This window comes from Hippocampus guttulatus, chromosome 13, assembly GCF_054856545.1.
Source record: "Hippocampus guttulatus isolate MCC_2025c chromosome 13, RoL_Hgut_1.0, whole genome shotgun sequence".
NCBI classification, from domain to species: Eukaryota; Metazoa; Chordata; class Actinopteri; order Syngnathiformes; family Syngnathidae; genus Hippocampus; species Hippocampus guttulatus.
In genome coordinates, this window is record NC_141273.1 from 20,740,978 (window position 1) to 20,755,308 (window position 14,331).

The window sequence follows — 14,331 nt, forward strand, 5'->3', positions numbered from 1 at the left end:
TGTATCTTCATAGGAATGAGTTGTGTGGTCAAATTAATGCTCAATTAGGCGTCAGGTGGTCATCCTGAACAAAATACATGTTGAAGTGTGTGCATAAGTCCTTTGGTTTAGGCGTGACACTCAATTTGAGTTTTTATTGCTTTAAATGCATTTTCAGGCCGAGCTGAGCACGTTTTGTGTGTTTGAATGTATCTTCATAGGAATGAGTTGTGTGGTCAAATTAATGCTCATATGGGCTTCAGGAGGTCATCCTGAACAAAATACATGTTGAAGTGTGTGCATAAGTCCTTTGGTTTAGGCGTGACACTCAATTTGAGTTTTTATTGCTTTAAATGCATTTTCAGGCCGAGCTGAGCACGTTTTGTGTGTTTGAATGTATCTTCATAAGAATGAGTTGTGTGGTCAAATTAATGATCATATGGGCTTCAGGAGGTCATCCTGAACAAAATACATGTTGAAGTGTGTCCATAAGTCCTTTGGTTTAGGCGTGACACTCAATTTGAGTTTTTATTGCTTTAAATGCATTTTCAGCCCGAGCTGAGCGCGTTTTGTGAGTTTGAATGTATCTTCATAGGAATGAGTTGTGTGGTCAAATTAATGCTCAATTAGGCGTCAGGTGGTCATCCTGAACAAAATACATGTTGAAGTGTGTGCATAAGTCCTTTGGTTTAGGCGTGACACTCAATTTGAGTTTTTATTGCTTTAAATGCATTTTCAGGCCGAGCTGAGCACGTTTTGTGTGTTTGAATGTATCTTCATAGGAATGAGTTGTGTGGTCAAATTAATGCTCATATGGGCTTCAGGAGGTCATCCTGAACAAAATACATGTTGAAGTGTGTGCATAAGTCCTTTGGTTTAGGCGTGACACTCAATTTGAGTTTTTATTGCTTTAAATGCATTTTCATCCCGAGCTGAGCACGTTTTGTGAGTTTGAATGTATCTTCATAGGAATGAGTTGTGTAGACAAATTAATGCTCATATGGGCTTCAGGATGTCATCCTGAACTAAATACATGTTGAAGTGTGTGCATAAGTCCTTTGGTTTAGGTGTGACACTAAATTTGAGTTTTTATTGCTTTAAATGCATTTTCAGCCCGAGCTGAGCGCGTTTTGTGAGTTTGAATGTATCTTCATAGGAATGAGTTGTGTGGTCAAATTAATGCTTATTTAGGCTTCAGGAGGTCACCCTGAACAAAATACATGTTGAAGTGTGTGCATAAGTCCTTTGGTTTAGGCGTGACACTCAATTTGAGTTTTTATTGCTTTAAATGCATTTTCAGCCCGAGCTGAGCGCGTTTTGTGAGTTTGAATGTATCTTCATAGGAATGAGTTGTGTGGTCAAATTAATGCTCATTTAGGCGTCAGGTGGTCATCCTGAACAAAATACATGTTGAAGTGTGTGCATAAGTCCTTTGGTTTAGGCGTGACACTCAATTTGAGTTTTTATTGCTTTAAATGCATTTTCAGGCCGAGCTGAGCACGTTTTGTGTGTTTGAATGTATCTTCATAAGAATGAGTTGTGTGGTCAAATTAATGATCATATGGGCTTCAGGAGGTCATCCTGAACAAAATACATGTTGAAGTGTGTCCATAAGTCCTTTGGTTTAGACGTGACACTCAATTTGAGTTTTTATTGCTTTAAATGCATTTTCAGCCCGAGCTGAGCGCGTTTTGTGAGTTTGAATGTATCTTCATAGGAATGAGTTGTGTGGTCAAATTAATGCTCAATTAGGCGTCAGGTGGTCATCCTGAACAAAATACATGTTGAAGTGTGTGCATAAGTCCTTTGGTTTAGGCGTGACACTCAATTTGAGTTTTTATTGCTTTAAATGCATTTTCAGGCCGAGCTGAGCACGTTTTGTGTGTTTGAATGTATCTTCATAGGAATGAGTTGTGTGGTCAAATTAATGCTCATATGGGCTTCAGGAGGTCATCCTGAACAAAATACATGTTGAAGTGTGTGCATAAGTCCTTTGGTTTAGGCGTGACACTCAATTTGAGTTTTTATTGCTTTAAATGCATTTTCAGCCTGAGTTGAGCACGTTTTGTGAGTTTGAATGTATCTTCATAGGAATGAGTTGGGTGGTCAAATTAATGCTCATTTAGGCTTCAGGTGGTCATCCTGAACTAAATACATGTTGAAGTGTGTGCATAAGTCCTTTGGTTTAGGCGTGACACTCAATTTGAGTTTTTATTGCTTTAAATGCATTTTCATCCCGAGCTGAGCACGTTTTGTGAGTTTGAATGTATCTTCATAGGAATGAGTTGTGTGGTCAAATTAATGCTCATATGGGCTTCAGGAGGTCATCCTGAACAAAATACATGTTGAAGTGTGTGCATAAGTCCTTTGGTTTAGGCGTGACACTCAATTTGAGTTTTTATTGCTTTAAATGCATTTTCAGCCTGAGTTGAGCACGTTTTGTGAGTTTGAATGTATCTTCATAGGAATGAGTTGTGTGGTCAAATTAATGCTCATTTAGGCTTCAGGTGGTCATCCTGAACTAAATACATGTTGAAGTGTGTGCATAAGTCCTTTGGTTTAGGCGTGACACTCAATTTGAGTTTTTATTGCTTTAAATGCATTTTCATCCCGAGCTGAGCACGTTTTGTGAGTTTGAATGTATCTTCATAGGAATGAGTTGTGTAGACAAATTAATGCTCATATGGGCTTCAGGATGTCATCCTGAACTAAATACATGTTGAAGTGTGTGCATAAGTCCTTTGGTTTAGGTGTGACACTAAATTTGAGTTTTTATTGCTTTAAATGCATTTTCAGCCCGAGCTGAGCACGTTTTGTGAGTGTGAATGTATCTTCATAGGAATGAATTGTGTAGTCAAATTAATGCTCATATGGGCTTCAGGTGGTCATCCTGAACAAAATACATGTTGAAGTGTGTGCATGAGTCCTTTGGTTTAGGTGTGACACTCAATTTGAGTTTTTATTGCTTTAAATGCATTTGCAGCCCGAGCTGAGCGCGTTTTATGAGTTTGAATGTATCTTCATAGGAATGAGTTGTGTGGTCAAATTAATGCTTATTTAGGCTTCAGGAGGTCATCCTGAACAAAATACATGTTGAAGTGTGTGCATAAGTCCTTTGGTTTAGGTGTGACACTCAATTTGAGTTTTAATTGCTTTAAATGCATTTTCAGCCCGAGCTGAGCACGTTTTGTGAGTTTGAATGTATCTTCATAGGAATGAGTTGTGTGGTCAAATTAATGCTCATTTAGGCTTCAGGTGGTCATCCTGAACAAAATACATGTTGACGTGTGTGCATAAGTCCTTTGGTTTAGGCGTGACACTCAATTTGAGTTTTTATTGCTTTAAATGCATTTTCAGCCCGAGCTGAGCACGTTTTGTGAGTTTGAATGTATCTTCATAGAATGAGTTGTGTGGTCAAATTAATGCTCATTTAGGCTTCAGGTGGTCATCCTGAACAAAATACATGTTGAAGTGTGTGCATAAGTCCTTTGGTTTAGGCGTGACATTCAATTTGAGTTTTTATTGCTTTAAATGCATTTTCAGCCCGAGCTGAGCATGTTTTGTGAGTTTGAATGTATCTTCATAGGAATGAGTTGTGTGGTCAAATTAATGCTCATTTAGGCTTCAGGTGGTCATCCTGAACTAAATACATGTTGAAGTGTGTGCATAAGTCCTTTGGTTTAGGTGTGACACTCAATTTGAGTTTTTATTGCTTTAAATGCATTTTCAGCCCGAGCTGAGCGTGTTTTGTGAGTTTGAATGTATCTTCATAGGAATGAGTTGTGTGGTCAAATTAATGCTTATTTAGGCTTCAGGAGGTCATCCTGAATAAAATACATGTTGAAGTGTGTGCATAAGTCCTTTGGTTTAGGCGTGACACTCAATTTGAGTTTTTATTGCTTTAAATGCATTTTCAGCCCGAGCTGAGCACGTTTTGTGAGTTTGAATGTATCTTCATAGGAATGAGTTGTGTAGTCAAATTAATGCTCATATGGGGTTCAGAAGGTCATCCTGAACAAAATACATGTTGAAATGTGTGCATAAGTCCTTTGGTTTAGGTGTGACACTCAATTTGAGTTTTTATTGCTTTAAATGCATTTTCAGCCCGAGCTGAGCACGTTTTGTGAGTTTGAATGTATCTTCATAGGAATGAGTTGTGTGGTCAAATTAATGCTCATTTAGGCTTCAGGTGGTCATCCTGAACTAAATACATGTTGAAGTGTGTGCATAAGTCCTTTGGTTTAGGCGTGACACTCAATTGGAGTTTTTATTGCTTTAAATTAAATGCATTTTCAGCCCGAGCTGAGCGCACTTTCTGACTTTGAATGTATCTTCATGGGAATGAGTTGTGTGGTCAAATTATTGCTTATTTAGGCTTCAGGAGGTCATCCTGAACAAAATACATGTTGAAGTGTGTGCATAAGTCCTTTGGTTTAGGCGTGACACTCAATTTGAGTTTTTATTGCTTTAAATGCATTTTCAGCCCGAGCTGAGTGCGCTTTCTGACTTTGAATGTATCTTCATAGGAATGAGTTGTGTGGTCAAATTATTGCTCATTTAGGCTTCAGGAGGTCATCCTGAACAAAATACATGTTGAAGTGTGTGCATAAGTCCTTTGGTTTAGGCGTGACACTCAATTTGAGTTTTTATTGCTTTAAATGCATTTTCAGCCCGAGCTGAGCAAGTTTTGTGAGTTTGAATGTATCTTCATAGGAATGAGTTGTGTGGTCAAATTAATGCTCATTTAGGCTTCAGGTGGTCATCCTGAACAAAATACATGTTGAAGTGTGTGCATGAGTCCTTTGGTTTAGGCGTGACATTCAATTTGAGTTTTTATTGCTTTAAATGCATTTTCAGCCCGAGCTGAGCATGTTTTGTGAGTTTGAATGTATCTTTATAGGAATGAGTTGTGTGGTCAAATTAATGCTCATTTAGGCTTCAGGTGGTCATCCTGAACAAAATACATGTTGACGTGTGTGCATAAGTCCTTTGGTTTAGGTGTGACACTCAATTTGAGTTTTTATTGCTTTAAATGCATTTGCAGCCCGAGCTGAGCGCGTTTTATGAGTTTGAATGTATCTTCATAGGAATGAGTTGTGTGGTCAAATTAATGCTTATTTAGGCTTCAGGAGGTCATCCTGAATAAAATACACGTTGAAGTGTGTGCATAAGTCCTTTGGTTTAGGCGTGACACTCAATTTGAGTTTTTATTGCTTTAAATGCATTTTCAGCCCGAGCTGAGCACGTTTTGTGAGTTTGAATGTATCTTCATAGGAATGAGTTGTGTAGTCAAATTAATGCTCATATGGGGTTCAGAAGGCCATCCTGGACAAAATACATGTTGAAATGTGTGCATAAGTCCTTTGGTTTAGGTGTGACACTCAATTTGAGTTTTTATTGCTTTAAATGCATTTTCAGCCCGAGCTGAGCACGTTTTGTGAGTTTGAATGTATCTTCATAGGAATGAGTTGTGTGGTCAAATTAATGCTCATTTAGGCTTCAGGTGGTCATCCTGAACTAAATACATGTTGAAGTGTGTGCATAAGTCCTTTGGTTTAGGCGTGACACTCAATTGGAGTTTTTATTGCTTTAAATGAAATGCATTTTCAGCCCGAGCTGAGCGCACTTTCTGACTTTGAATGTATCTTCATAGGAATGAGTTGTGTGGTCAAATTATTGCTGATTTAGGCTTCAGGAGGTCATCCTGAACAAAATACATGTTGAAGTGTGTGCATCAGTCCTTTGGTTTAGGCGTGACACTCAATTTGAGTTTTTATTGCTTTAAATGCATTTTCAGCCCGAGCTGAGTGCGCTTTCTGACTTTGAATGTATCTTCATAGGAATGAGTTGTGTGGTCAAAGTATTGCTCATTTAGGCTTCAGGAGGTCATCCTGAACAAAATACATGTTGAAGTGTGTGCATAAGTCCTTTGGTTTAGGCGTGACACTCAATTTGAGTTTTTATTGCTTTAAATGCATTTTCAGCCCGAGCTGAGCAAGTTTTGTGAGTTTGAATGTATCTTCATAGGAATGAGTTGTGTGGTCAAATTAATGCTCATTTAGGCTTCAGGTGGTCATCCTGAACAAAATACATGTTGAAGTGTGTGCATGAGTCCTTTGGTTTAGGCGTGACATTCAATTTGAGTTTTTATTGCTTTAAATGCATTTTCAGCCCGAGCTGAGCATGTTTTGTGAGTTTGAATGTATCTTTATAGGAATGAGTTGTGTGGTCAAATTAATGCTCATTTAGGCTTCAGGTGGTCATCCTGAACAAAATACATGTTGACGTGTGTGCATAAGTCCTTTGGTTTAGGTGTGACACTCAATTTGAGTTTTAATTGCTTTAAATGCATTTGCAGCCCGAGCTGAGCGCGTTTTATGAGTTTGAATGTATCTTCATAGGAATGAGTTGTGTGGTCAAATTAATGCTTATTTAGGCTTCAGGAGGTCATCCTGAACAAAATACATGTTGAAGTGTGTGCATAAGTCCTTTGGTTTAGGTGTGACACTCAATTTGAGTTTTAATTGCTTTAAATGCATTTTCAGCCCGAGCTGAGCACGTTTTGTGAGTTTGAATGTATCTTCATAGGAATGAGTTGTGTAGTCAAATTAATGCTCATTTAGGCTTCAGGTGGTCATCCTGAACTAAATACATGTTGAAGTGTGTGCATAAGTCCTTTGGTTTAGGCGTGACACTCAATTTGAGTTTTTATTGCTTTAAATGCATTTTCAGCCCGAGTTGAGCACGTTTTGTGAGTTTGAATGTATCTTCATAGGAATGAGTTGTGTGGTCAAATTAATGCTCATTTAGGCTTCAGGTGGTCATCCTGAACTAAATACATGTTGAAGTGTGTGCATAAGTCCTTTGGTTTAGGCGTGACACTCAATTTGAGTTTTTATTGCTTTAAATGCATTTTCAGCCCGAGCTGAGCACGTTTTGTGAGTTTGAATGTATCTTCATAGGAATGAGTTGTGTAGTCAAATTACTGCTCATATGGGCTTCAGGAGGTAATCCTGAACAAAATACATGTTGAAGTGTGTGCATAAGTCCTTTGGTTTAGGCGTGACATTCAATTTGAGTTTTTATTGCTTTAAATGCATTTTCAGCCCGAGCTGAGCACGTTTTGTGAGTTTGAATGTATCTTCATAGGAATGAGTTGTGTGGTCAAATTAATGCTCATTTAGGCTTCAGGTGGTCACCCTGAACAAAATACATGTTGAAGTGTGTGCATAAGTCCTTTGGTTTAGGTGTGACACTCAATTTGAGTTTTTATTGCTTTAAATGCATTTTCAGCCCGAGCTGAGCACGTTTTGTGAGTTTGAATGTATCTTCATAGGAATGAGTTGTGTGGTCAAATTAATGCTCATTTAGGCTTCAGGTGGTCATCCTGAACTAAATACATGTTGAAGTGTGTGCATAAGTCCTTTGGTTTAGGCGTGACACTCAATTTGAGTTTTTATTGCTTTAAATTAAATGCTGACATCAAAATGCTGATTGGAGACTTCAACGCAAAACTGGATAATGACAGAAGGGGCCTGAATGCCACAGTTGGACCACATGGGTCTGCAGGCTCCACGAACGACAACGGGGAGAGACTGTTGATGCTAACCAGTACCAACGGCCTCAGCATTGGCAACACCTTTTTTGAGCACAAGCGGATCCACAAAGTAACCTGGGTTTCACCTGGTGGCGGGACCCAGAACGAACTGGACTACATCTGCATCAACACAAGGTGGCGCTCGTCATTGCTCGACGTTCGCTCCCACAGAGGTGCAGATGTGGGTTCAGACCACTTCCTTGTGGTGAGTAAAATCAGGCTGAAGCTGAAGAAGGTGAAAAGGGTGCAGCCCAAGAGACCTTACGCAGTGGACAAGCTAAAGGATAACAACATCTCAGAAGGCTTCTGTGAGGAGTTGAGTAGGAAGCTCAAGGTATCACAACACCTTGCAAACATTGAGGAGCAGTGGAGTATGTTCTCTTGTGCCATTGCTGAAACTGCAGAAGCAGTTATCGGCAGAAAGAGGGGTACCAACAAAGAGAGATGGATAACAGACAACACCTGGAAGTTGATTGATGAAAGGAAAGTGGCCAAGATAAAAAGAGAACAAAAGAGGAGGCTCCGGAGCTGGAGGATGGAAGACGAGGAGTACAGGCGCTTGGACAGGGTAGTGAAGAAGAGTTGCAGGAAGGATAAAAGACAGTGGCTAGAAGAGAAAGCAAGAGAGGCACAGGAAGCAGCCGAGAACAACAACACGACGACCCTATACAAGATCGTGCGGGAGCTAACCAACTCCAGGAGCAGCTCTAGCGTGCCAATCAGGAGCAAGGATGGCAGGACACTTCTAAGCGACGAGGAGCAAGAAGCAAGATGGCTGGAACACTTCAGGGAGGTTCTCAACCAACCAATGCCTCCCGTGCTCTTCAATTTCGATCAAGAGACACCAGCTCCAGCTCTAAATATTACATCGAAAGAGATATCCGAGACTGAGGTTGCCAGAGCAATCAAGGGCCTTAAGAACAACAAGGCACCGGGACTCGATGAGGTAGCTGCCGAGATGTTGAAACACGGCCAAGACGCTGTTGTGGAGAGCCTTACCCACCTGTTCAACCTGATTTGGCATGCTGAAGAGGTTCCTGCCGACTGGAGACGTGGGGTCATTGTCACGCTTCCTAAGAAGGGAAACCTCGCAGACTGCAATAACTGGCGGGGCATTACACTGCTGTCAATCCCCAGCAAGGTATTCTGCAGTGTCCTGCTACATTGCCTTAAAGATGAAGTGGATAACATCTTGAGGGAAGAGCAAGCCGGTTTCAGGAAAGGAAGGTCTTGCGCCGAACAGATCTTTACCCTTCGAAACATCATAGAGCAGTGCCAAGAACTTCAGACACCACTCATGATCAACTATATCGATTTCAAGAAAGCCTTAGACAGCATCCACCGGGAGTCACTGTGGCAGATCGTCCAGCTGTATGGTGTACCCCTCAAGTACATCAACATCTTCAGGTCATTGTACCACAACTCAACCTGTTGTGTCAAAACCAACAGTGGCACAACTGATGATTTTGACATTGTCACTGGTGTAAGACAGGGTTGCATTCTGTCACCCCTACTCTTCATCATCATAATTGACTTTGTGATGAGGAAGTCCATCACAGGGGAAGAAGTTGGTATCAAGTGGGGAGGGAGCAGACTAGCTGACCTGGAATTTGCAGATGATTTGGCTCTGTTAAGTCACACCCAGCCCGCACTCCAGGAGTTGACCAACAATCTGCATGAGCACGGAGTTAAGGTCGGTTTACGAATTAGCCAGGAAAAGACCAAGGCCATGGCCGTCGGACAGCACCAACACCTTCAACCACTCACTCTACACCAACATGACATAGAGTACATTGACAGCTTCACATATCTTGGGAGTAACATCTCAAATACAGGTGGTGTGGAGAAAGACGTCAACAGTAGACTTGGTAAAGCTGCGGGAGTGTTCCAACGCCTCCGCAACATCTGGTCATCGAAAGCCATCACTACGACCACCAAGCTACGCCTCTATATGTCAGTGGTTATCCCAACAGCGATTTACGCCTGTGAGACATGGATGAAGACAGCCAACATAACCAACAAGTTAGATGTCTTTCATCGGCGTTGCCTGAGATCCATCCTGAGGATCTCATGGAGAGACCACATCACCAACGAGGAGGTGATGAAGAGGGCAGGAGTGGCTGAACTGTCAGACATTGTCTCTGAAAGGAGAAGGAAAATGATCAGCCACGTACTCCGGCTGCCAAGAGAGAGACCAGCAAGTGTGGCCATGGACTGGATGCCAGAGGGTGGAAAGAGGAAGAGAGGTAGGCCAAAGAAGACGTGGAGACAGACTGCCAAAGAAGACCTCAGTGAGATGGGTGTCAGCTGGCATGGAGCAAGAAAGGTCGCCAGTGACCGGAACAAATGGAGGAGGCTCGTCGCCCAATGTTCCAAATAGGAGCGGGCGGAACTAACTAACTAACTAACTAACTAAATTAAATGCATTTTCAGCCCGAGCTGAGCGCGCTTTCTGACTTTGAATGTATCTTCATAGGAATGAGTTGTGTGGTGAAATTATTGCTGATTTAGGCTTCAGGAGGTCATCCTGAACAAAATACATGTTGACGTGTGTGCATAAGTCCTTTGGTTTAGGTGTGACACTCAATTTGAGTTTTTATTGCTTTAAATGCATTTTCAGCCCGAGCTGAGCGCGTTTTGTGAGTTTGAATGTATCTTCATAGGAATGAGTTGTGTGGTCAAATTAATGCTTATTTAGGCTTCAGGAGGTCATCCTGAACAAAATACATGTTGAAGTGTGTGCATAAGTCCTTTGGTTTAGGCGTGACACTCAATTTGAGTTTTTATTGCTTTAAATGCATTTTCAGGCCGAGCTGAGCACGTTTTGTGTGTTTGAATGTATCTTCATAGGAATGAGTTGTGTGGTCAAATTAATGCTCATTTAGGCTTCAGGTGGTCATCCTGAACAAAATACATGTTGAAGTGTGTGCATAAGTCCTTTGGTTTAGGCGTGACATTCAATTTGAGTTTTTATTGCTTTAAATGCATTTTCAGCCCGAGTTGAGCACGTTTTGTGAGTTTGAATGTATCTTCATAGAAATGATTTGTGTGGTCAAATTAATGCTCATTTAGGCTTCAGGTGGTCATCCTGAACAAAATACATGTTGAAGTGTGTGCATAAGTCCTTTGGTTTAGGCGTGACACTCAATTTGAGTTTTTATTGCTTTAAATGCATTTTCAGCCCGAGCTGAGCACGTTTTGTGAGTTTGAATGTATCTTTATAGGAATGAGTTGTGTAGTCAAATTAATGCTCATATGGGCTTCAGGAGGTCATCCTGAACAAAATACATGTTGAAGTGTGTGCATAAGTCCTTTGGTTTAGGTGTGACACTCAATTTGAGTTTTTATTGCTTTAAATGCATTTTCAGCCCGAGCTGAGCACGTTTTGTGAGTTTGAATGTATCTTTATAGGAATGAGTTGTGTAGTCAAATTAATGCTCATATGGGCTTCAGGAGGTCATCCTGAACAAAATACATGTTGAAGTGTGTGCATAAGTCCTTTGGTTTAGGTGTGACACTCAATTTGAGTTTTTATTGCTTTAAATGCATTTTCAGCCCGAGCTGAGCACGTTTTGTGATTTTGAATGTATCTTCATAGGAATGAGTTGTGTAGTCAAATTAATGCTCATTTAGGCTTCAGGTGGTCATCCTGAACTAAATACATGTTGAAGTGTGTGCAAAAGTCCTTTGGTTTAGGCGTGACACTCAATTTGAGTTTTTATTGCTTTAAATTAAATGCATTTTCAGCCCGAGCTGAGCGCGCTTTCTGACTTTGAATGTATCTTCATAGGAATGAGTTGTGTGGTCAAATTAATGCTCATTTAGGCGTCAGGTGGTCATCCTGAACAAAATACATGTTGAAGTGTGTGCATAAGTCCTTTGGTTTAGGCGTGACACTCAATTTGAGTTTTTATTGCTTTAAATGCATTTTCAGCCCGAGCTGAGCACGTTTTGTGAGTTTGAATGTATCTTCATAGGAATGAGTTGTGTAGTCAAATTAATGCTCATATGGGCTTCAGGAGGTCATCCTGAACAAAATACATGTTGAAGTGTGTGCATAAGTCCTTTGGTTTAGGCGTGACACTCAATTTGAGTTTTTATTGCTTTAAATGCATTTTCAGCCCGAGTTGAGCACATTTTGTGAGTTTGAATGTATCTTCATAGGAATGAGTTGTGTAGACAAATTAATGCTCATATGGGCTTCAGGATGTCATCCTGAACTAAATACATGTTGAAGTGTGTGCATAAGTCCTTTGGTTTAGGTGTGACACTAAATTTGAGTTTTTATTGCTTTAAAGGCATTTTCAGCCCGAGCTGAGCGCGTTTTGTGAGTTTGAATGTATCTTCATAGGAATGAGTTGTGTGGTCAAATTAATGCTTATTTAGGCTTCAGGAGGTCACCCTGAACAAAATACATGTTGAAGTGTGTGCATAAGTCCTTTGGTTTAGGCGTGACACTCAATTTGAGTTTTTATTGCTTTAAATGCATTTTCAGCCCGAGCTGAGCGCCCCCTGACTTTGAATGTATCTTCATAGGAATGAGTTGTGTGGTCAAATTAATGATCAATTAGGCGTCAGGTGGTCATCCTGAACAAAATACATGTTGAAGTGTGTGCATAAGTCCTTTGGTTTAGGCGTGACACTCAATTTGAGTTTTTATTGCTTTAAATGAATATCAGGCCGAGCTGAGCACGTTTTGTGTGTTTGAATGTATCTTCATAGGAATGAGTTGTGTGGTCAAATTAATGCTCATATGGGCTTCAGGAGGTCATCCTGAACAAAATACATGTTGAAGTGTGTGCATAAGTCCTTTGGTTTAGGCGTGACACTCAATTTGAGTTTTTATTGCTTTAAATGCATTTTCAGCCTGAGTTGAGCACGTTTTGTGAGTTTGAATGTATCTTCATAGGAATGAGTTGTGTGGTCAAATTAATGCTCATTTAGGCTTCAGGTGGTCATCCTGAACTAAATACATGTTGAAGTGTGTGCATAAGTCCTTTGGTTTAGGCGTGACACTCAATTTGAGATTTTATTTCTTTAAATGCATTTTCATCCCGAGCTGAGCACGTTTTGTGAGTTTGAATGTATCTTCATAGGAATGAGTTGTGTAGACAAATTAATGCTCATATGGGCTTCAGGATGTCATCCTGAACTAAATACATGTTGAAGTGTGTGCATAAGTCCTTTGGTTTAGGTGTGACACTAAATTTGAGTTTTTATTGCTTTAAATGCATTTTCAGCCCGAGCTGAGCGCGTTTTGTGAGTTTGAATGTATCTTCATAGGAATGAGTTGTGTGGTCAAATTAATGCTCATTTAGGCGTCAGGTGGTCATCCTGAACAAAATACATGTTGAAGTGTGTGCATAAGTCCTTTGGTTTAGGCGTGACACTCAATTTGAGTTTTTATTGCTTTAAATGCATTTTCAGGCCGAGCTGAGCACGTTTTGTGTGTTTGAATGTATCTTCATAAGAATGAGTTGTGTGGTCAAATTAATGATCATATGGGCTTCAGGAGGTCATCCTGAACAAAATACATGTTGAAGTGTGTCCATAAGTCCTTTGGTTTAGGCGTGACACTCAATTTGAGTTTTTATTGCTTTAAATGCATTTTCAGCCCGAGCTGAGCGCGTTTTGTGAGTTTGAATGTATCTTCATAGGAATGAGTTGTGTGGTCAAATTAATGCTCAATTAGGCGTCAGGTGGTCATCCTGAACAAAATACATGTTGAAGTGTGTGCATAAGTCCTTTGGTTTAGGCGTGACACTCAATTTGAGTTTTTATTGCTTTAAATGCATTTTCAGGCCGAGCTGAGCACGTTTTGTGTGTTTGAATGTATCTTCATAGGAATGAGTTGTGTGGTCAAATTAATGCTCATATGGGCTTCAGGAGGTCATCCTGAACAAAATACATGTTGAAGTGTGTGCATAAGTCCTTTGGTTTAGGCGTGACACTCAATTTGAGTTTTTATTGCTTTAAATGCATTTTCAGGCCGAGCTGAGCACGTTTTGTGTGTTTGAATGTATCTTCATAAGAATGAGTTGTGTGGTCAAATTAATGATCATATGGGCTTCAGGAGGTCATCCTGAACAAAATACATGTTGAAGTGTGTCCATAAGTCCTTTGGTTTAGGCGTGACACTCAATTTGAGTTTTTATTGCTTTAAATGCATTTTCAGCCCGAGCTGAGCGCGTTTTGTGAGTTTGAATGTATCTTCATAGGAATGAGTTGTGTGGTCAAATTAATGCTCAATTAGGCGTCAGGTGGTCATCCTGAACAAAATACATGTTGAAGTGTGTGCATAAGTCCTTTGGTTTAGGCGTGACACTCAATTTGAGTTTTTATTGCTTTAAATGCATTTTCAGGCCGAGCTGAGCACGTTTTGTGTGTTTGAATGTATCTTCATAGGAATGAGTTGTGTGGTCAAATTAATGCTCATATGGGCTTCAGGAGGTCATCCTGAACAAAATACATGTTGAAGTGTGTGCATAAGTCCTTTGGTTTAGGCGTGACACTCAATTTGAGTTTTTATTGCTTTAAATGCATTTTCATCCCGAGCTGAGCACGTTTTGTGAGTTTGAATGTATCTTCATAGGAATGAGTTGTGTAGACAAATTAATGCTCATATGGGCTTCAGGATGTCATCCTGAACTAAATACATGTTGAAGTGTGTGCATAAGTCCTTTGGTTTAGGTGTGACACTAAATTTGAGTTTTTATTGCTTTAAATGCATTTTCAGCCCGAGCTGAGCGCGTTTT